Below are 20,152 nucleotides of genomic sequence, written 5' to 3'. Positions count from 1 at the left end.
TTAGCAGGGTACATATTTTAGAGCAGGCTCACCCATACCCAAACAGATTATCCTTTCTCCCAGAGAAAAGTTCATACACAGAAGAGATCCCACCAATCTTGATATCCCCTTCAGCCCCAACTCTGGTCACAGTTCACACTGAAAGGCTGTAGCTTCAACACGGTTCTCTGCAGCTCCAGCACACAGACTGCTCAGCTTTCCAAGCTGACCCATGCAGTCTTCGTTCAGAGAGAGATCTCAGCACGTCTCTCTCTTAGCTATAGGTCACATTTTGGCTGACTCAGCTCCAGCACACTCAACGCTGCTTCATCCACCAGACTGACACACCTAGTGAACACAGGCCATGGTTTTAGTAAAACATGCTAGGCTAACCCTGTCCTTAATTTGTGATTTACAATGTGACTTTTATTTTTGCAATTTTATAGCTATCTGAAAAAGAAGCCAATGAAAGATGATGAAAGCCAATATTGCGCCGATGATTTTAAAGAGAGCAACACCAAACTAAATGGTAACTATAGCTTGACAAATCTGACATTAAAGAAGCACTCCAGCTAAATATGTATTGTGTAATCCAGCTAAATATGTATTGTGTAATCCCTTCTAAATATATCAGTGGTGTAGGGTACAAGTGATAAAATACTTACCATTTGCCATCTTTTCTGGTTTCCAGCGCAATTCTGGTTGTCTTCTGAACCATACGACCGGTATTCAGCTTTGTCAGTCACACAGCATCTTATGTGTGGCGTGGTAACGATTTTCCCAATGTAAGCCTATGAGACTCAGAGCGAGGTTCCATATGCTTACATTGAGACAGCAACTTCCAGTCCACACATAAGAAAGACATTGTGATCGCCAGTCCGATTTACAGTCACATGATTCAGCAGAGGACTGGAGCTGTGCTGCAAACCGGAGAAGACAGCGATCAGTGTTTTACCATATACACTACACTACTGATGTGTGCAGAAGTGATTAGCAATAATAATTTAGCTCACAGTGCTTCTTTGATATTGGCAGTTATTGCCGGTTTTTATATTACATGGAAGCAGTCCGCATTGTGAAGTCTGTTACTGACACTGAGGACCTTCCGATTTGTCTTCTTCAATGTATGAACTGTATTTAATAGAAAAACAACATTATAGAAAAAAATTATTTTGTTAGAAAATGATCCCTAGACAGAGTAGAAACATAATGGAAGCTGTTATTTTAGAAATGTTGATTTCAATGTTCTGTGTTCTAGGAAAACATGAGGACTACATAGCAATCACAATTGATGATTTTCCTCATGGATCCAGGAAAGAACAGATAGATGTCCTCTCAGGACCCCCTGATGTAATAATCAATATCAGCCCAGATGAGGATGAGGTCACCTCCTCTAACAGTAAGTTCTCAGGGTTTTTACGAAATATATTTAACAGAAAAATAAACTAGCATATAAATAAAAAAAATGGTCTCCTATAGGAACTTGTCAGTGAAAAAACCGTTAATATACTGGTAGCCAGAGAGGCTCAGCCCCTCTATTGTCATAGCTCAAGGTACCATTCTAGAGGTTTTAATAACATATATACTGATAATCTCCAATAATTTTTTTCCATTACAGATCAGGAGGTCAAAGCAACTATTACAATTGAGGATGTTCCTCATGGACCTGTGGCTGAAAAGGGAGACGTCCTCAAAGACACCAAAATCACCATGGCTCACCCCACTGACCCCACCAGCAGCCTTGATGAGAATGTGGTCATCCCTTCTGACAGTAAGTTTCAGAACTATTATAAGAAATATATTTAAAGAGTAATAAAACTATTTTTTTAAATAATATAACAGTAAAGTCCAAGATAATAAATCTACTAATATATAGTCTGAGAGTCTGCACGTCTGTAGAAAACATACTTTGCAGAGCAGGCCAGTGAATACAAGGAGAGACTTGACAAACCTTGGTGCTGCCCCCAGCTGGCATTTCCCCATATCGATGTAGTTGACTGACAGGTCTCTCCCATATCTTAATTAGGGTAGACCTGTCAATGAAGTGCAACGGCGCAATTAGAAGCCGTCTGGGAGCAGCGTCTTACCAGTAAGGACTCTCACTTTAGTCCCCAGGTGGCTCTTCAAACTATGCTTTCTCTGAAACGCTGGAGCATTGCTCTGAAGATTGGGTCCCTCTTTTCTCAGTCTAATGTACTATATAGAAGTTATAATAACCTGTAAATGTTAATCATTTTAATCATATAGAAGCTTGCATTTTATTAAATCTATTTTCAATACTTTATGTTTCAGGAGAATTTGATATCTTCTGTACTTCTAGAGACATTATAATGCCGCATAAGGCCGGTATAGAGGAGATGAAAGCGTCCGAGATTAAGCCGGACTTAAATGATTACAAACAGACACCTCCATCTATTCTGAAAGGAAGTCAAATGAAAAATAAAAACAAAGGGAAAACAGTTTATTTTGAAGAATCGGATAATCGATTTGTTTACTCATATGATTCCGAGTCCTCACAACCTGGATGTCAAATAAGATATTTCCGAAACTAACAAGGCTGGAAAAAAAGTGAGTGTTTTTCATATCTCAGCTCAAATATTAGCAGAAGATCATCTTTCATTTCTTTCAAAAGGACTTAGGGGCCCAATTTGTCAAATCTTTTACACCAGTATTCTGATGTAAAAAGCTTTGAACAGTCACAAAATTTTGCCGAATCTCCAGGCTGCAGTAAAATATTGTGACTTCTGGCATTCTCATGCCATTTTTGCCCAGTTCCGACAATGTGCCGGAGCTTGGGCAGGATGGGTGGCATGGCAAATACTACTTGTCAAATTCATGTTAATCGGCGGTGTTTGCTAAGCCACGAAACACGCTCACCAGAAGTGCACACCAGTAGTCCGACACTCCTGAATCATGAATCGGTGTATACATCTTCAAGAATCAGGAGCGTCTGACTTCAGTGTGCCTCCTCATCAAGACAGGTGCAAAAAAGTTGTTTTAAGAGTATTGTTTGAAAAAAATGTGGAATAATTAATTATTGGTGGGTAACCCAATGACGCCAATATTTCATTCACTTCCTAAAATTCTCGAGTCTTTTTTCCACCTTCCATGTACTCCATTGTGGTGGGAATAGGTTCATTCATTAAAAGACTGGAGTCTTGGGTGAGGAAATATTACAGCCACTAATGCGAGAGATTTCAGGGTGCAGTATAGATGTTCTGCAAAAATTGTCTGTTGCTAAATGGTTGATGTGCAATGTTACATCGCTGTATTCCAGCAGACCACAGGATTTAACTATTGCTGCCCTGTCTCATTATTTGGATGAATACAGTGAATATTGCAAAGAAATTAGTTTCTAATTTCTTAAGTTCATTATCTACTTCATCCTATTTTTTTCTCATCAATGGTGATTTTTTCTTACAAACTATTGGGTGGATATGCCATAAATGGATGAGATGGGAATTTAAAGCTAGGAATTAGTTTTGTATAAAAGTCTATATTTTCTATAGAATAGCCCCAAGATCTGATCTATAGGATACAAACTGTCATTTATATCAAACTGGATTCTGCAATAGGCCCCAGGTTTTGTAATATTAACTAGATTCTGCTAAGAGGATGTTGTGTTAAAAATCAACATCCCCTTAGCAAGTTTAGTCATAATAATCCTTTATTGTTTCTGCAGAAAAATCGAGAAAGAAGGCTCGCTGAGTTCCAACAATGGATAAGGAATCCAGAAGGAGGCGACGACTTCATAACATGGTGGCTGCCATGTGAGGATCAAACAACTTGTGTTTAAGCAAAAAGACAGATTCCGGGCTCGGTCTCTGCTCTCACCCAAGAATATGACACTTACCGGACTTTCCGCAGTCAGACGTGTTCATGGATAAGTGACTTACCTGCTGCATGAAGAGGCAGATTCCGGGCTTGGTCTCTGCTCTCACCCATGGATATGACACTTGCTGGACTTTCCGCAGTCAGACGTGTTCACGGATAAGTGACTTACCTGCTGCATGAAGAGACAGATTCCGGGCTCGGTCTCTGCTCTCACCCTTTAATATGACATTTGCCCGACTTTCAGCAGCCAAGTGTACTCATGACACAAGTGAGGTACCTGCTGTAAGAAGAGACAGATTCCGGGCTTGGACTCTGCTCTCACCAATCCACAGCCCAAGGGAAGGGCAGTCCTTTAAGCATGGTTCCCTAGAGGTTTCCTCCATTGGGGGTTTTTCCTCTCCTGAGTGCTAAAGGATGACTTTTCGTGAGTCCATCAACTCACGATGTGGCCAATCAACATCATCATCATCAAGGCCACATTTAAGACTATTGTCCTGACTTCTAATGGAAACTTCCACACTATCCAACTTGAATAAAGTTAGTAAAGAAGTCAACATATATCATGTGTATCTGAGTCTCCTTATGGAACTTTACAATACATCAAAATATACACTGGATTACTTTGTATAGTCATTACCATCACACATGGCTGATTATCAACCCCCTTTCTTGCACACATTAACTAGGGTACAAGTGGTGTTGTGCTTAAGAACAATATATCCCCTTTTCAACATGCAATCTACATGTATGTCACATGTCTAATGTGGTTCTATGGAAAGAGTTTAGGAGCATAGCCCAATTCATATATAGTAGGTGCCAGCAGCTTTATACAGCTGGCACCTGCTTCTAATAACCTGACTTGAATTGCCTCTATTTAACCACTTAGATGCGGTGTCAAAGATCAGACCCTGAGAAGGTCACGCAGAACCACCCTCTGTAATCTTTGGTCGAATAGCTCTCTGCTACCCCCTATCCTCTGGGCAATTACACGATTGGCTGACGATTAATGGAGGAGGCCGCAGGCTGATTGCACTAATAGGCCAGTTATCCGGAAACTAACAGTGAGCGTATGGTATATACATCTCCAATGCCAATGTACAGAATATATGTATATACCTCCGTACCGTCACTGCTATCTCCACTATAACCCCAGTACTACTCACTCGCCACCACCAGTTGTGTTTTATACAGGCTGACTGGAGGCCTGGTTTCTGGTACCGTATGGCTTTGAGGCGTGGTTTACAGAGCAAAAGGAACAGAATTATTACATTTTATATTTAATAAAAAATGAGTGAGTGTTTATGAAAAATATATAAAATAGTTAACAAAGGGGACAAAACAATACAGCATATACAGTTACATGAAATAAAAGGTATAAACAAAATAACTTACTACGCCACTCGTCACTCACAGAGTTGAGTCAACTTAGCCGAAGGATAGCGTTTCGCTTGGGGACATTTAGGAAACGGGCTTCATGAATACACAATGTGTGTAACTTTTTTACCGGAACCCACATCATAATTCAGCTTAATCTTTTATTAGCACCTGAGTTACACCCACACACCCCCCGGTTATGACCTCACGTGGGCCGGGTTGTGTTTTGTTCTCAGTCCTTCAGGATTTTATGGAATTCTCAACTTATGTGATATCTACTCTCCGGATAATCAAAGAAGTTAGAGGTCCCCATCATATTTTTTATTGGGATTTTACCATTACCCAGAGACCAAACATGACATTGCTGCTGTCAGCGGTTTGCCCATTATTGATTTATGGCCTATAGGCAGGGGTTACAGTTAGGAAAAAATATGCATCTTCTTCCCCTATTATCCCTGAAGTTGAAAAGTTATGTCCCATCAGTATCGAATGGATTAAAACTTCCATATTCTACATTTTCTTTCGTAGACATCAACTCTATTGCAGGTGCAATATTTTCCTTACAGGGACATTGCCCCTAAAAGGACAATGTATTTCCTGGGGACAAAAGGATTCCTGACTTAATTATCTGTCCAATCTATAACTCTTTGTCTATGCTCAATAGACATCCTCATTAGTACTGCCGGGGTCTTTTGTTCTAAAAGGAGCTTTTGCATGTTAATTAAGATAGTTCACTCTCCTAACTAATTTACTATATGTTAAACTGTGTAATTCAACTACTAAAAGAGATTTGTGAGCTACAAGCCCTTTTTGCTACTGCACCAGAGAGAGTAGATGAGGGAGGGGTTGGGAATGAATGCCCCTTGTATTAGTCTGACTCTGACTGTCACCTATTTTTACCCCTGCAATTTCGTGTGGTGTAAAGATTTTAATATTTTCTTTTCTATGACAAGCTGTTTTAAGTAGTTTGATGCGGGAGTTAAGTATGTGTGTTTTCATTTAAGTTGCCCTTCGGCCCAGCACATGGAGCTAATAGGTCACCATGGCATTTAGGGTCCCACTGAAGGTAATGCAACTACCATCTTTGTATCTCATGTTCAAAATGTAAAAAAATGGAAGTGTCTGGTCTGTATCTGCGCTGCCAACTGATGAAGTGACGTCAAATGCCAGGGATAATGTAAAAAAAGGTTTCTTTCATTTTTCTACGCAATTCAAAGTGTAACCCACTTCTTCTTCAGGAACAAAACCATATGCATATAAAGGGTTCACAAAGGTTTATATAGAGGCGCATTTTAAAATAGAACGCCAAGAAAAACACATGATAATGTGTCAAAGTTCATAGGGTAGACACATGATGCGGTTCAAGTGAAGAAACAGGGCATCATGGTGGCTCAGTGGTTAGCACTGCAGCCTTGCAGCACTGGGGTCCTGTGTTCAAATTCCACCAAGGACAACATCTGCAAGGAGTTTGTATGTTCTCTCCATGTTTGCATGAGTTTCCTCCAGTTTCCTCCCACACTCCAAAGACATACTGATAGGGAATGGGGACAGTGCTGATAATGTCTGCAAATTGTCTGAATTGTAAAGCGCTGCAGAATATGTCGATGCTATAATAATAAAAAGATTATTATTTTTAAGGAAAAAAATATGTAAGGAGATATATACAGTTGAAACCAGAAGTCTACATACACTATATAAAAAGACACACATGCATGTTTTTCTCAATATCTATACAACCATAGGTCCAAAAAATATATTCTGTATAATAATTCATTTATAGGACAAATAGCATGTTGTAACAAGACATGCTTAATAGTAGAAAAGATTGTATCAATCCACATCAATTGTATAATATTATAATTACAAATAACCATATTTCTCTACAAACCACAAAGATTGTACATAATCATGACACAAAAGGACCAATGATAAGTAACCACGAAGATTGAAGCATTGTTGCAAACAGAAAATATGGTTAGAAGATACCATGCCCAAATTAGGCACAGTGTAGCACCATGCATGGACCCCACAGTGGAAGAATCCAGCGTTTACAAACCCCAACGTACGTTTCCTCTTTTAGTTATAGCTTCATCAGGGGGGAATATGATGAGCCCCAAGCTGCAGCCTCTTTATATGCCATATGGCGTTTTGAAATGCCCTACGCCGAACACTTTGCAATGCTATGTCGCTTCCTGTCCTTCACCTCCAAACCGGAAGTGCAATGGCGTCACCGCGGCAGGAAGTGAGCGCATGTCCAGGAGTAGGGACGCGTCACCATGACTCCCGGGCATGTGCTCTCACGGTTTGAGACATCATGCCTTCCGGAGGAGGGAGGGGGAATAGAGGGAGCACAAGTGACAGCAGATCAATAGAACAGGAGTGGATATTAACCCTCACGGACCAGAATGGACATGAAAAGTGGCCACAAATAGGAAACAGTGGAAATACGGAACTTAATAATACAAGAATTCCATATACATCAACCCTACAGAAATTCAAGAAAAGTTAGATCAATATATTTAGGTCCGGCCACAGATCCAATGATCCAACCATGATAAAGATCAACCGTGCCAATTCCGTCCAGGAGATGGTGTCCATTCACATGCAGATCGAACTGAGGACAAGGAGAGGGGCATCATCAAAAAAACAAAGATCTGTTTGAAAGAGTGTGAGAATTTTATTTTTGTTTTAAATTAAAATATTAAATTAATTATTAAAATATAATGTAGGTGCAACACACAGAAGACACAGGGGGCAATGCTCAAAAGAAAGGGACGAAACTAAGGGATTCGTTCAGACCCCTGGGGGTCATTGTTCCCTGGGTTACAATCCAACGTGTTTCACGTTGGGCAGGGACCCTTCTAATATTACCCCCGCGGATCCCACCATGAACGACCTTTAAGGGAAGTAGGGTCGCAATCATGATGGGTCCTAAAGTGGCGGGGCAATGCTTTCAATATAGAAGGATCCTCCACTGTCCGGGCTGCAACAATGTCCCTCACATGCTCCCTCACACGTCTGCATAACTCTCTTGATGTCAAACCAACGGATATGAGTTGGCAACTGCAATTAGCATAATACACTACATTACAGGTGCTACAATTCACATATTCCTTAATGTCACATACTTTAGTACCGTCCGCCGACGTGAAGGAAGCAGTGCGAAGGACATTTCTGCAGGCCAGACAATGTCCACACTGGAAACATCCCCTCAAAGATCTAGTAGATCCAAACAAAGATGGTGTTTGGGGCACATAATGGCTCTGAACAAGTATGTTGCGGAAGTTTCTAGACCTACGGGCTGTCATTAATGGATAATCCGACAGAGAGTCAGTCAGATGAGGGTCGGTCTGGAGGACAGGCCAATGATGCTTTAAAACGGACCTCATGTTCTCCCACTCATGGTTATAAGTGGTAATAAATCTAACCTTAGATTGGTTAGTAGACATGCCCCTGGTCCCCTTAGTATGAAGCAATTCATTGCGGGGGGTATGCTTCGCCCTAAGGTACCCCTTCTTGATACTCCAGTTGCTGTAGCCTCTCTCTCTCACTCCGGTTGCTGTAGTCTCTCTCTCTGATTTCAATGCCAAATCAGCCGCCTGCTCCTCAAATTGTGAATCCGAAGAGCAGATGCGTCTCATACGCAAGAACTGACCGGTGGGGATGGCGCGAATCGTAGACCTGTCATGGACAGATGATACATGTAGAAGGGCATTAACAGAGGTGGGTTTATGATACACATCAGTTGTAATCAAGAGATCTGGACCCACCTCTATTAACATGTCCAAAAACTCCACTTTCTTAGTATCAAATTTATACATAAATTTGATATTAAATGGGTTAATGCCCAATCATCATATTCCCCCCAGATGAAGCTATAATTAAAGAGGAAACGTACATTGGGGTTTGTAAACGGGGGATTATTCCACGGTGGGGTCCATGCATGGCACTACACTGTGCCTAATTTGGTCATGGTATCTTCTAACCATATTTTCTATTTGCAACATAATGCTTCAGTTTTCGTGGTTACACCTTTTGTGTCATGATTATTTACAATCTGTGGTTTGTAGAGAAATATGGTTATTTGTAATTATAATAATATACAATTGATGTGTATTGATACAATCTTTTCTACTATTAAGCATGTCTTGTTACAACATGCTATTTGTCCTGTAAATGAATTATTATACAGAATATATTTTTTGGACCTATGGTTGTATACATTTGATTGTATGTTTGTGAGCTACGCATTGACCCCTTTTGTGCCCACCTGTCTTGTTCCAGAAATAAGCTGTGAAATTATATATTATCACTCGATTAAATACCTTTATTTGCACGCCTTCTCTCCTTTTTCTTTTTGATATTTTAAATAGTAGTGGACAACCCCTTTAAACCATTGTATGATCTTGGCTACCTTGCTGCTGATGTGACCGCGTTGGTATCCATGATCTGGCCCAGCAAGATCCCCACACACAGACTCTATCTTGATAACCGTATCTTTACTTGTATACATTTTTAACATAGCAGAACACAATAAACGACAATCGTAAATGTTCACAGCAATAACGTGTACTTATAAGCTGACCCTCACTGTCCCTACTCACACGTTACCAGTCTTTTACTCCAGAAGGATGTGTCCCCCGTCGCAGGCCTGTCTGTCTTTGCAGGAAGGTGTCCCAGCCAAAGAAAAAAAAACAGGAACAACAAATTTCGCTGAAAGGAGGGAATACTTCGGCCTCTCGCCAGAGGTCCCGCTTACAGTCTCTCTGATCCGGATAGCAGCTCTCGTGGATTCCCTTGTGTAGTCCACACTCCAATAGTGGGGAGTGTAACAGCTGAATCCTTCAGCAGTGCGGAAGCTGGGGAAAGCTCTGAGGAAAACATGTCAGATAACAGCAGCCACGTTGAGAGTATCCTCTACGGCACACACAAGGACCTGCACACCGTCCTGGTTCTTTTCACAGACTCTCTCAGACTCCTCGCGCGCTTTTTCGATGCTTCTCACTCTGGTCACGTGACTCTCTAGGGCGGGACACAGGAGACTCAGTCTTTTTCTCTGTCATCACACCCTGTGCAGGTGCAACCTCTGGCCACAAGGTGGCAACACCATCCTGCGTTATTGACTCGCCCCCTGGGCCATGGGGCACTCGGATCCGGGCAATTAGGGAAACAGTGGGAGTAGTAGTGGCAACCCGGTTCCGTGGCTCAGGGTGGTCAGGCCAGTGGTAGTCCATTATGTGCTATTGATAATGTCCGACTACGCCACCCGTGGATTTGTGGTCATTAGGTACCGACGCTGCCATGCAGACCGCTGGGGCTGATGAGGTGTGCAGCTGGGATGGTGTGACTCCCCACGGGAAGAGTGTGGCCCCAGGGCAGTGTAGTGGATGGTGGGAGCGATGGTGGTGAGAGTCCCAGTACCGGTAGTGCTGGAGGCGCGAAGGAGCACACAGACAATAGGTTGCAGTCCAGGGTCTTTACTGAAACAGGTAAACTGACCCATGAACAGTCCCAGCTAGGAGGGGACCTGGATGTCTGAGAGCAACGGGGAAATTGGCCCTGGTCAGGGTGAGGGTGTAGGCCTACCGTGCTTTCTGCGCTCCTTCTGGCTATCTCCTCGTTATAGGGTAACAGCCCACGTTTCCAAGCTTTCTGTGTATTCTCGCCTGTATGGCCTGCGACGTGGGTTCCTTTCTGCTCCCATCCTTGTACGGCTTTACTGGTCCCTTCGGTTGTGGCAGGGCCTCCAGGCTTCTTAGGCCAAGGAATATACAGTCCCTTGCGGACTGGTTCTCTGCTGGAGGATGTAGAATCCTCCCAGCCTCAGACACCAAAGTCTGGTAAAGTCAGTCTCTTATCTGCCAAGACAGGCTTGCTTCGCCTCTTGTCTCTGGCTTGTGGCTCTCCTCCTGCCACACTTGCTCTTAGGTGCAGTGCAACTGTCTGTCCCTGCTCTGCTCTGGGACAAGTCTCAGTGCTGAGACAGGCCATCAAGTTCTCTCTAACCCTGCCCCCAGTACCAGCTTTTATAGGGGTCGCCAGCTCCCCCTACTGGCCTGAGACAGGAGGCATTGCATGCTAATGTTCCCCTGACTAGAGAACCTCCCCCTTGCTCTCAGACACAGCTTTAATTACACTTGTGGCATCCAGGCCAGGGTGACACATTCCCCCCTAGTGAAATTTAGTACTCCGGGACTAAACAATAAACAAAGACAATATGCATAACCATAAAACATTATCAGGAAAGTGACACACAAATTGAGTTCTTAAGGTCACAGTGTGGCCTGTGACCGGGTGTCCATATCACCAACACAACGGGGAGCCTTAACCAGGTGGGGGTCTGTCCTACCCCAAGTCCTTCACAGTCTTAGTTCATTCCTGGGTTAGGCTCCGAACGCAGTCCATACAAGGTCCCGGTTATAAAAAGTCCATAACCTTTGAGTCCTTACGGTAGCTGCAAGAAACTGAAACACAGAATTACCAAACATGCATGTAACTTTGCAAACAATTCAACATTTGGTAACAGGGTTATTTACAATTTTAGTACACTCTATATTTTACAGCGAGCGGGTATCTGCCCCTTTGTGCTCCTGGTTGACCTACGTAGCCCACTGTCTGGTGGTGGACCAACCTGGCTTTCCCCACTAGCGTTAGGGGTACAGCTACCAGCTGGGTGTACAGGTAGGGCAGGCAGCTGTCTGCGGGTTCTTTGGCTTACCGCAGGCATGGCAGGCTCACTGTCAGCAGAGGGTTGACTCTCCTGGGCTGCTGGTACAGGCTCTTCTGCCTCTGGAACCGCTTGCTCCTCTTCACCTTCCGGCTCTGGTGTTGGTTGTTGCTGTGCCGGTTGCAGGAAATGCAGGACGGGTACCACTATGGCATCATTTATGCGAGTCCAGGACTGAGGGAACTCTCCGAGAACGGTGCTGATCATTTCTTCCTTGTCCTCTGCGGGTTCAAGGTCACTCTGATCCTCTTCTGCACTACGGAGTTGCTCGGGGCACCTTTTGAGGTGGTCTCTGGAGACGACACTAGTGGTTTCTCCTCCGTCCTTGGTGATTACGCACACCTTTGGGTTGTCGTGGTCAGACTGCAGTACGGTGTAGGGTTCCCTTTCCCACTGGTCGTCCAACTTATGTAGCCTTCTTTTTCGCTTTAGGACTTGCTCACCAGGTTCTAGGGGACCAGCAGGGGCGTGTTGATTGAAGAGTTTTTCTTGCCTCTCTCTCACCTGGGCCAGGCTCTTCTCCACACTCTCCTGTACCTTCTTGTACTGCAGTTGCCTTTCCGTATCCCAGTCCGCATCCGGGGAGGTGTCCTCAGGTATTAGGACTCCCATCTCCAGGTCTACGGGCAGCTTACCCGGTCTGGCTCGTATCAGGTAAGCCGGGGTGCAGTTGGTAGCATTCACTGGGATATGATTGTATAAGTCTATCAGGTCCGGCAGTTTTTCTGGCCACAGGCTGCGTTCCTCCAGGGGCAACGTCTTCAGGAGATCAATAACTATATTGTTCATCTTCTCACACATCCCGTTGGTTTGTGGGTGGTAAGGCGTTGTCCGAATCTTCTTACAGCCATAGAGGCTGCAGAACTCCTGGAAGATTTCAGCCTCGAACGCTGGACCCTGGTCCGTCAGGACCTGTTCCGGATACCCCTGTGGACGACAGAAGTATTGCTGGAAGGCTCTGGCCGCTGTTTGCGCTGTCAAGTCCTTTACTGGGACCACCACGAGAAAACGGGAATAGTGGTCCACGATTGTCAGGGCGTAGATGTACCCTGACCGGCTTGGAGCCAACTCGACGTGGTCTAGAGCTACCAGCTCAAGAGGCTGCGTGGTGACGATGGGCCTCAAGGGTGTCTTCTGGCTGGTGCGGTCCTTCCTCCTTAGGTGACAAGGGCCACAGTCTCTGCACCACTTTTCTACAGCTCCTCTCATGCCGACCCAAAAGAACCTTCCTCTTAGCGGGAACTCCAGTTTCTTCCAACCGAAGTGTCCCGCTCTGTCATGGTAAGCTCCCAGGACCATAGCTGCATCCCGCCTTGGAACCACGACTTGCCAGGTCAGCTCGTGTGTCCGGTGGTTGACAATCCTTCTGCACAACTTGCCTTCGTAGAGGAACAGCTTGCTCTTCTCCTTCCATAGCTGTCTAGCTTCCTCTGGAGCATCCGGATTCATGCGGGCGTCTTCCTGGGTCAGCAGTTCTTTCACCAGATGGATGGCAGGGTCACTATCTTGGGTCTCGGCCCAGCTGCGGTGAGGTAGGGGATTGATCATCACGGTTGTTAGATCCTCCTCTTTCACGCTGTTAGAACTCTCCTGTTAGGTTTTTTCTAGTTTGCTGGTCACATGACCATTTTTGCCTATTTAATCCGGCTCCGCCCTTCTGGCCTTGCTGGACTTCATTGTATTTACTACTCTTGAGCTAGCTTGGTGCTCTGTTACCGTTCTCTGTTAGTTTTGCTAGGTCTTCGGACCTCTATGTTCTTTGTTGTGTGTTTGTCTTTGACTGCTACAATTTCTGCTAGGAGGTGTCCAACTTTATCCCAGTCCCTAGTTCTTGTAGGGATTCCTCCCTTGCATCTATAGGTCTTCGTACAGACTAGCCGAGGACTTTAGCGGGTCTGATCGCAGGATCAGGTTCGCCGTTACATCGTAGGGATCCAGTTTAGTTCGATTGTAGGGACAGATCTCCTGTCTTTCCTTAGTGCTTGTAGCAGATCATAACAGTAAGTCCAGCCTAAAAAAAAAAAATTTCTCTAAGGAAAGACCTCCAGTTTCCATGATGGTCTCGGTTCAAGATTTGGCTCAACGCTTGCAGGGACTCTCTCTGGAGGTGGCCGAGTTCCAACAACACGTGAGTAGCTGTTCTGGAGCACATTTGGTAGAGCCAAAGGTACGTCTGCCTGATCTATTTTTTGGTGAACAACAAGATTTTTTTTCTTTTAAAAATGCTTGTTTATTGTATTTTCGTTTAAGACCCGGATCCTCTGGTGATGAATCACAGCGCATAGGGTTCATAATGTCACTTTTGCGCAAGGATCCTCAGGGATGGGCTTTTTCTCTCCAACCTAGTGATCCGTGCTTTAGAACAGTGGATAGTTTTTTTTCTGCTTTGGGTTTGTTGTACGATGATCCTGATCGTGTCTCATCTGCTGAGTCTGAATTGAGACGTTTGAGGCAGGGATCAGGTAATGTGGAAAAGTATTGTTCTCACTTCCGTCGGTGGTCTGCCCAGGTGGGGTGGAACGATTCATCTTTGAAAAGTTTGTTTCTGGCGGGGCTAGGTGAAAGGGTTAAAGATCTGCTGATTGCTTATCCCACATCCGGAAACTTGCAGGAGGCTATGCAATTAGCTATACGGGTGGACAGGAGACTGCGTGCAAGGGTTAATGAGAGCAAATCCTCTGCTATGTCAGCTCCGAGTCTTGAGAGGGTCTGTGCTGACAAAGGAGAGGCGATGGAGATTGGGGCAATGACACCCCGCTCTCAGGGAAAAGACCGCAGGATGACATTCTGATTTATTCGCCTGATCTGGAGTCTCATTGGCGGAGCATACGTGAGGTTTTACAGTTATTAATGGACAATTCGCTTTTTGCTAAGCTAGAGAAATGTGAGTTCGCTGTACAGAGAATTAGTTTTTTGGGTTACATTATCTCCAGTGAAGGTTTTGAGATGGACCCGGTTAAAGTTCAAGCTGTGCAGGAATGGCCTAGGCCTATTGGTTTGAAATCGATACAGAGGTTTTTGGGTTTCGCCAATTATTACAGAAAATTCATAAAAAATGTTTCTATTATTGTCAAACCACTGACCGATCTCACCAGGAAAGGTGCTAATGCGGTTCAGTGGACTTCTGAGGCCATTGAAGCTTTTGTGTTTCTAAAGGAGAGGTTCACCTCTGCTCCCATCCTTATGCAGCCTGATGTGACTAAGCCGTTTTTGGTTGAGGTTGATGCTTCTTCTGTGGGGGTCGGTGCGGTGTTGTCTCAGGAAAGCAAGGATGGAGTACATCCCTGTGCCTTTTTTTCAAAAAAATTTTCTGAGACTGAACTTAATTACGATATTGGTAATCGGGAATTGCTGGCTATTAAACTCGCATTTGAACACTGGCGTCATCTCTTGGAAGGTGCTGAATTTCCCATTGAGATTTTCACTGATCATAAAAATCTGATCTATCTTGATGCTGCCAAGCGCTTGAATGCCCGTCAGGCTAGGTGGGCACTTTTTTTCTCGCGGTTTAATTTTTCCGTTACTTACATCCCGGGTACCAAGAATGTTAAAGCGGATGCTTTGTCTCGCAGCTTTTCTCCTATGGTCAGTGCTGAGGAGGAAGAGGAGAGCATTTTACAAGAAGGTGTTGTGATTGCTGCTTTGGACTCCGTTTTGGAGGATGAGATTCTTAAAGCTCAGGAGAATGCCCCATCTAACACTCCCCATGGGAGGTTGTTTGTGCCTAGGACCTTTAGGAGAGATTTGTTTGTTGAGTGTCATGAGTCTCGGTTGGCAGGTCATCCAGGAATTTCTGAGACCAAGAGACTTGTGGGTCGCAGTTTTTGGTGGCCTGGATGGCAGAAGGAAGTCATTAAGTGGGTGCGTCAATGTACTGTGTGTGCTAGATCTAAGTCTTCGCATGCTCCTGCTGCGGGGTTGCTTTGCCCTCTGGAGGTTCCTAGTGCACCTTGGACACATCTGGCTATGGACTTTATTACTGACCTTCCCCCCTCTGAAGGTTTCACGGTCATCTGGGTGGTCGTGGACCGTTTTAGCAAGATGTGTCACTTGGTTCCCTTCATCAAACTGCCTTGCGCTAAGACACTCGCTAAGGCCTTTGTCAAGGAAATTGTCAGACTACATGGCGTTCCTACTGACATTGTTTCTGATAGGGGACCTCAGTTCGTGGCTCGTTTTTGGCGTGCCTTTTGTGACAGGTTGGAAGTTCATTTGTCGTTTTCTTCCGGATATCATCCTGAGTCTAATGGCCAGACAGAAAGAAAGAACCAGGATGTTGAGCAGTTCTTGCGTTGCTTTGTGGCAGACAATCAAGAGGGGTGGTCTGAGTTTCTGCCACTTGCTGAATTTGCTCTTAACAACCATACATCCTCTTCTGCTGGGTGTTCGCCTTTTTTTGTTGTACTGGGAGACATTCGTCTTTTGGGTCATTCTCCAAATTGGTATCGGCTGTGCCGGAGGAGGAGAGTTTTTGCGGTGATTTGGAGAGAGTTTGGACGGATGTGCGTGATAATCTTCAGGAGGTTAACAAAAAATCTAAGAGGTACTTTGATAGGAAACGGCAAGAGGTTTCGTTTGCTATTGGTGACATGGTTTGGTTGTCCTCTAAGAATCTGCGATTGAGGATTCCTTCTAAAAAATTGGGTCCCAAGTTTGTAGGGCCCTTTAAGGTGCTTCAGATAGTTAACCAATCTGCTGTTAGGTTGGAGGTTCCTACCTCCTGGAAGATTAATCCGGTGTTTCATGTTTCTCTGTTGAAAAAAGCTGATGTGTCGGTTGGTGACGCCTCTGCCACTGTTCCTCCAGTGGTGGAGGACGGGGAATATGAAATTTCCCGCATCCTAAAGTCTAGACGGTATAGAAGGAGTTTGCAGTATCTCGTCACTTGGAAGGGTTTCGGACCCGAGGATAACTCATGGGTGAGGGCGGATGATGTTTCTGCTTCCAGACTTGTCAGAGCATTTCACAGGAGGTTTCCTGATAAGCCCGGTCCTAGGGGATCCGGAGGATCCTCTTAGAAGAGGGGGTACTGTTAGAACTCTCCTGTTAGGTTTTTTCTAGTTTGCTGGTCACATGACCATTTTTGCCTATTTAATCCGGCTCCGCCCTTCTGGCCTTGCTGGACTTCATTGTATTTACTACTCTTGAGCTAGCTTGGTGCTCTGTTACCGTTCTCTGTTAGTTTTGCTAGGTCTTCGGACCTCTATGTTCTTTGTTGTGTGTTTGTCTTTGACTGCTACAATTTCTGCTAGGAGGTGTCCAACTTTATCCCAGTCCCTAGTTCTTGTAGGGATTCCTCCCTTGCATCTATAGGTCTTCGTACAGACTAGCCGAGGACTTTAGCGGGTCTGATCGCAGGATCAGGTTCCCCGTTACATCGTAGGGATCCAGTTTAGTTCGATTGTAGGGACAGATTTCCTGTCTTTCCTTAGTGCTTGTAGCAGATCATAACACACGCGGTGGGAGTATTGAGCAGCTCCATACCGGTGAAACGCGGGGAGTTCTACCTCCTCCAGCTCTTCTGGGTCTTCGTCACCTTCAGGTAAGTGAGGCATCCTCGACAGGGCGTCTGCGTTGGCATTGGTTTTGCCTGCCCGGTACTTGATCACGAAGTCATAGTTGGAGAGACGGGCCATCCACCGCTGTTCCAGGGCACCCAGTCTTGCATTGTCCAGGTGTGTCAACGGGTTGTTGTCCGTGTACACGGTGAACTTTGCGGAGGCCAGGTAATGCTTGAAGCGTTCCATCATGGCCCACACCACCGCCAAGAATTCTAGCTTGAAGGAGCTGTAATTCTCCGGGTTCCTCTCGGTGGGCCTCAGCTTCCGGCTGGCGTATGCGATCACCCGTTCTCTGCCCTGTTGGTTTTGGGACAGTACGGCTCCCAGTCCCACATTACTGGCGTCTGTGTGAAGGATAAAAGGCTGGCCATAATCAGGGTAGGCCAGGATCTCATCCCCCGTGAGGGCCATCTTCAACTGGCGGAAGGACTCCTCTTCCGGTTTATCCCACTTGAAGGGTGGCTTTTGACTCCTGGACTTAGACTGTCCGATCAGGAGGTCCTGCATAGGAGCTGCCATCTTAGTGAACCCGGGGATGAACCTTCGGTAGTATCCTACCAACCCGAGGAACTGTCTCACCTCTTTGATGTTCGAGGGGCTTGGCCAGCTCTTGATTGCCGTGACCTTGTCAGGGTCGGGGGCTACTCCTTCCGCACTTACCACGTGCCCTAGGTACTGGACCTTCGGTTTCAGCAGGTGACACTTCGATGGTTTCACCTTCAGGCCGTAGCCTGCCAGGGCTTCGAACACCTCGGCCAGGTGCTTTAGATGGTCCTCGTAGGTCTTTGAATAGACGATCATGTCGTCCAGGTAAAGGAGGACCGTCTCGAAGTTTCGGTGCCCTAGACAGCATTCCATCAGCCGCTGGAAGGTCCCTGGTGCGTTGCAGAGCCCGAAGGGCATACAGTTGAACTCACTCAGTCCCATCGGGGTGGTGAAGGCGGTCTTCTCCTTGTCAGCCTCTGCCACAGGAACCTGCCAGTACCCGCTAGTAAGGTCCAAAGTAGAAAAGAAGTTAGCAGATTTTAGTGCGGCTAAAGACTCCTCTATTCTAGGCAACGGATATGCGTCTTTGTGGGTGATACGGTTGATTTGTCTATAGTTCACGCACATTCTCATGGTGCCGTCTTTCTTTTTCACCAGAACCAAGGGGGCTGCCCAGGGGCTACAGCTATCTCTAATGACCCCAGCTTCCTTCATTTCTCTTAGCATCCCCTTTGCGTACTGATAATGTGCAGGAGGTACAGGTCGGTGTCTTTCTTTTATCGGTGGGTGGCTTCCTGTGTGGATGTGGTGTTCTATCCCTTTTACTCTGCCGAAGTCTAGCGGGTGCTTACTAAAGACTCTCTCGTACTCCTGTACCACCCGGTAGACTCCTTGTTTTTGGTGCAGGGGAGTGGAGTCAGCACCCACATGGAGTTTCTGGCACCAGTCCTCCTTTTGTTTCTGGGAGCCATTACCCTCCGCCTGAGGAGATGGAGGCAAGGGTTCCACGGCCCTGATAGCTTTGTGTTCGACAACAAACAGTTTGGCGAGTGTAGCGTACCTGGGTAAGTGTACCTCCCTCTCCCCAATGTTGAGGATGCGGACCGGCACCCTCCCATGACAGACATCAACCACCCCCCGGGCTGTCAAAATGGTGGGCCTGCTGTCTGAGTACACGGGTTCTACCATGGCTTGGTAGTCTCTACCTCTCAACCCGATTGCAGTCCGACACCAGATCATCATTTCACTTTTGGGAGGCATGGAAATTGGGAATGGGTCACTCAGTCTTACGCTACCGATCTCACCACCAGACAGTTCTACCTGCTGCCGTCTCATCAGGGCTTTTATCTCCTTGTTGAGGACTCTCTGTTGGCTGGAACTAGCATTCACCGCCACCTGTTGTAAGATTACAATTACCTCTGAAAGACAATTTTCAATTACGTTAGTACCCACAGTCATTTTAGGGTGACTTTCACGACGGTCAATGTCCACAATAATCACTCCCTGTGCCGGCAGTTCAACTTTACCAATTTTAATGGTCATCTCCTTGAACCCCATCTGCGGCACGGGTAAGCCATTACTGGCAATGATGCTCAAGTTACTGTCTGGATACCGTGTGATATCAGCATCAGTCCAATACTGCTTAAAAAGTACATAAGGGATAGTGGTTACTTGCGACCCAGTATCCAGCAAGGCGCTCATGGGGATACCGTCCAGCACCACGGGTAAAACTGGGCGCCCCCCAACGTACTTATCACGCCAATTATAAGGGCCTGGTGATCTTATGCCTGGGGGTTGGCCCTCTGCCCCAGGTTGGACCCGTTTAAATTACAGTACCTGGAAATGTGTCCGGGCTGGTTTCATTGACGGCAAATGGGCTGTCCATCCTCTGCGTAGCGGTCTGTGGGCCTCCCTCGGAACGACGGGATCCTCCTCTGTCGACGCCACGGGACATCCTCCGGACTTGAAGCCAGCTCGATGGGTCTTGACGGGTCCACTTGCAACGCCTGGACGGTCCTGGTCAACGCCGCGACGCTCCTGGTCAGCTCCTGGACTTGGTGGTGCAGGTCTTTCGACAGGGCTTGATTCAGGGCCTGTGCATCAGCCTCCACGGAGTCCATAGAGGAGGGCGCCGCCTCCTGGTGGTAGGTGAGAGCAGGGCGCCGGAGGTTTATAGCGCCACTGGTTGCGG

Source organism: Phyllobates terribilis, unplaced genomic scaffold (genome assembly GCF_046119375.1).
Source record: "Phyllobates terribilis strain yellow unplaced genomic scaffold, ASM4611937v1 Scaffold_2__4_contigs__length_985480577, whole genome shotgun sequence".
Classification (NCBI taxonomy): domain Eukaryota; kingdom Metazoa; phylum Chordata; class Amphibia; order Anura; family Dendrobatidae; genus Phyllobates; species Phyllobates terribilis.
This window is presented reverse-complemented; position numbering follows the sequence as displayed.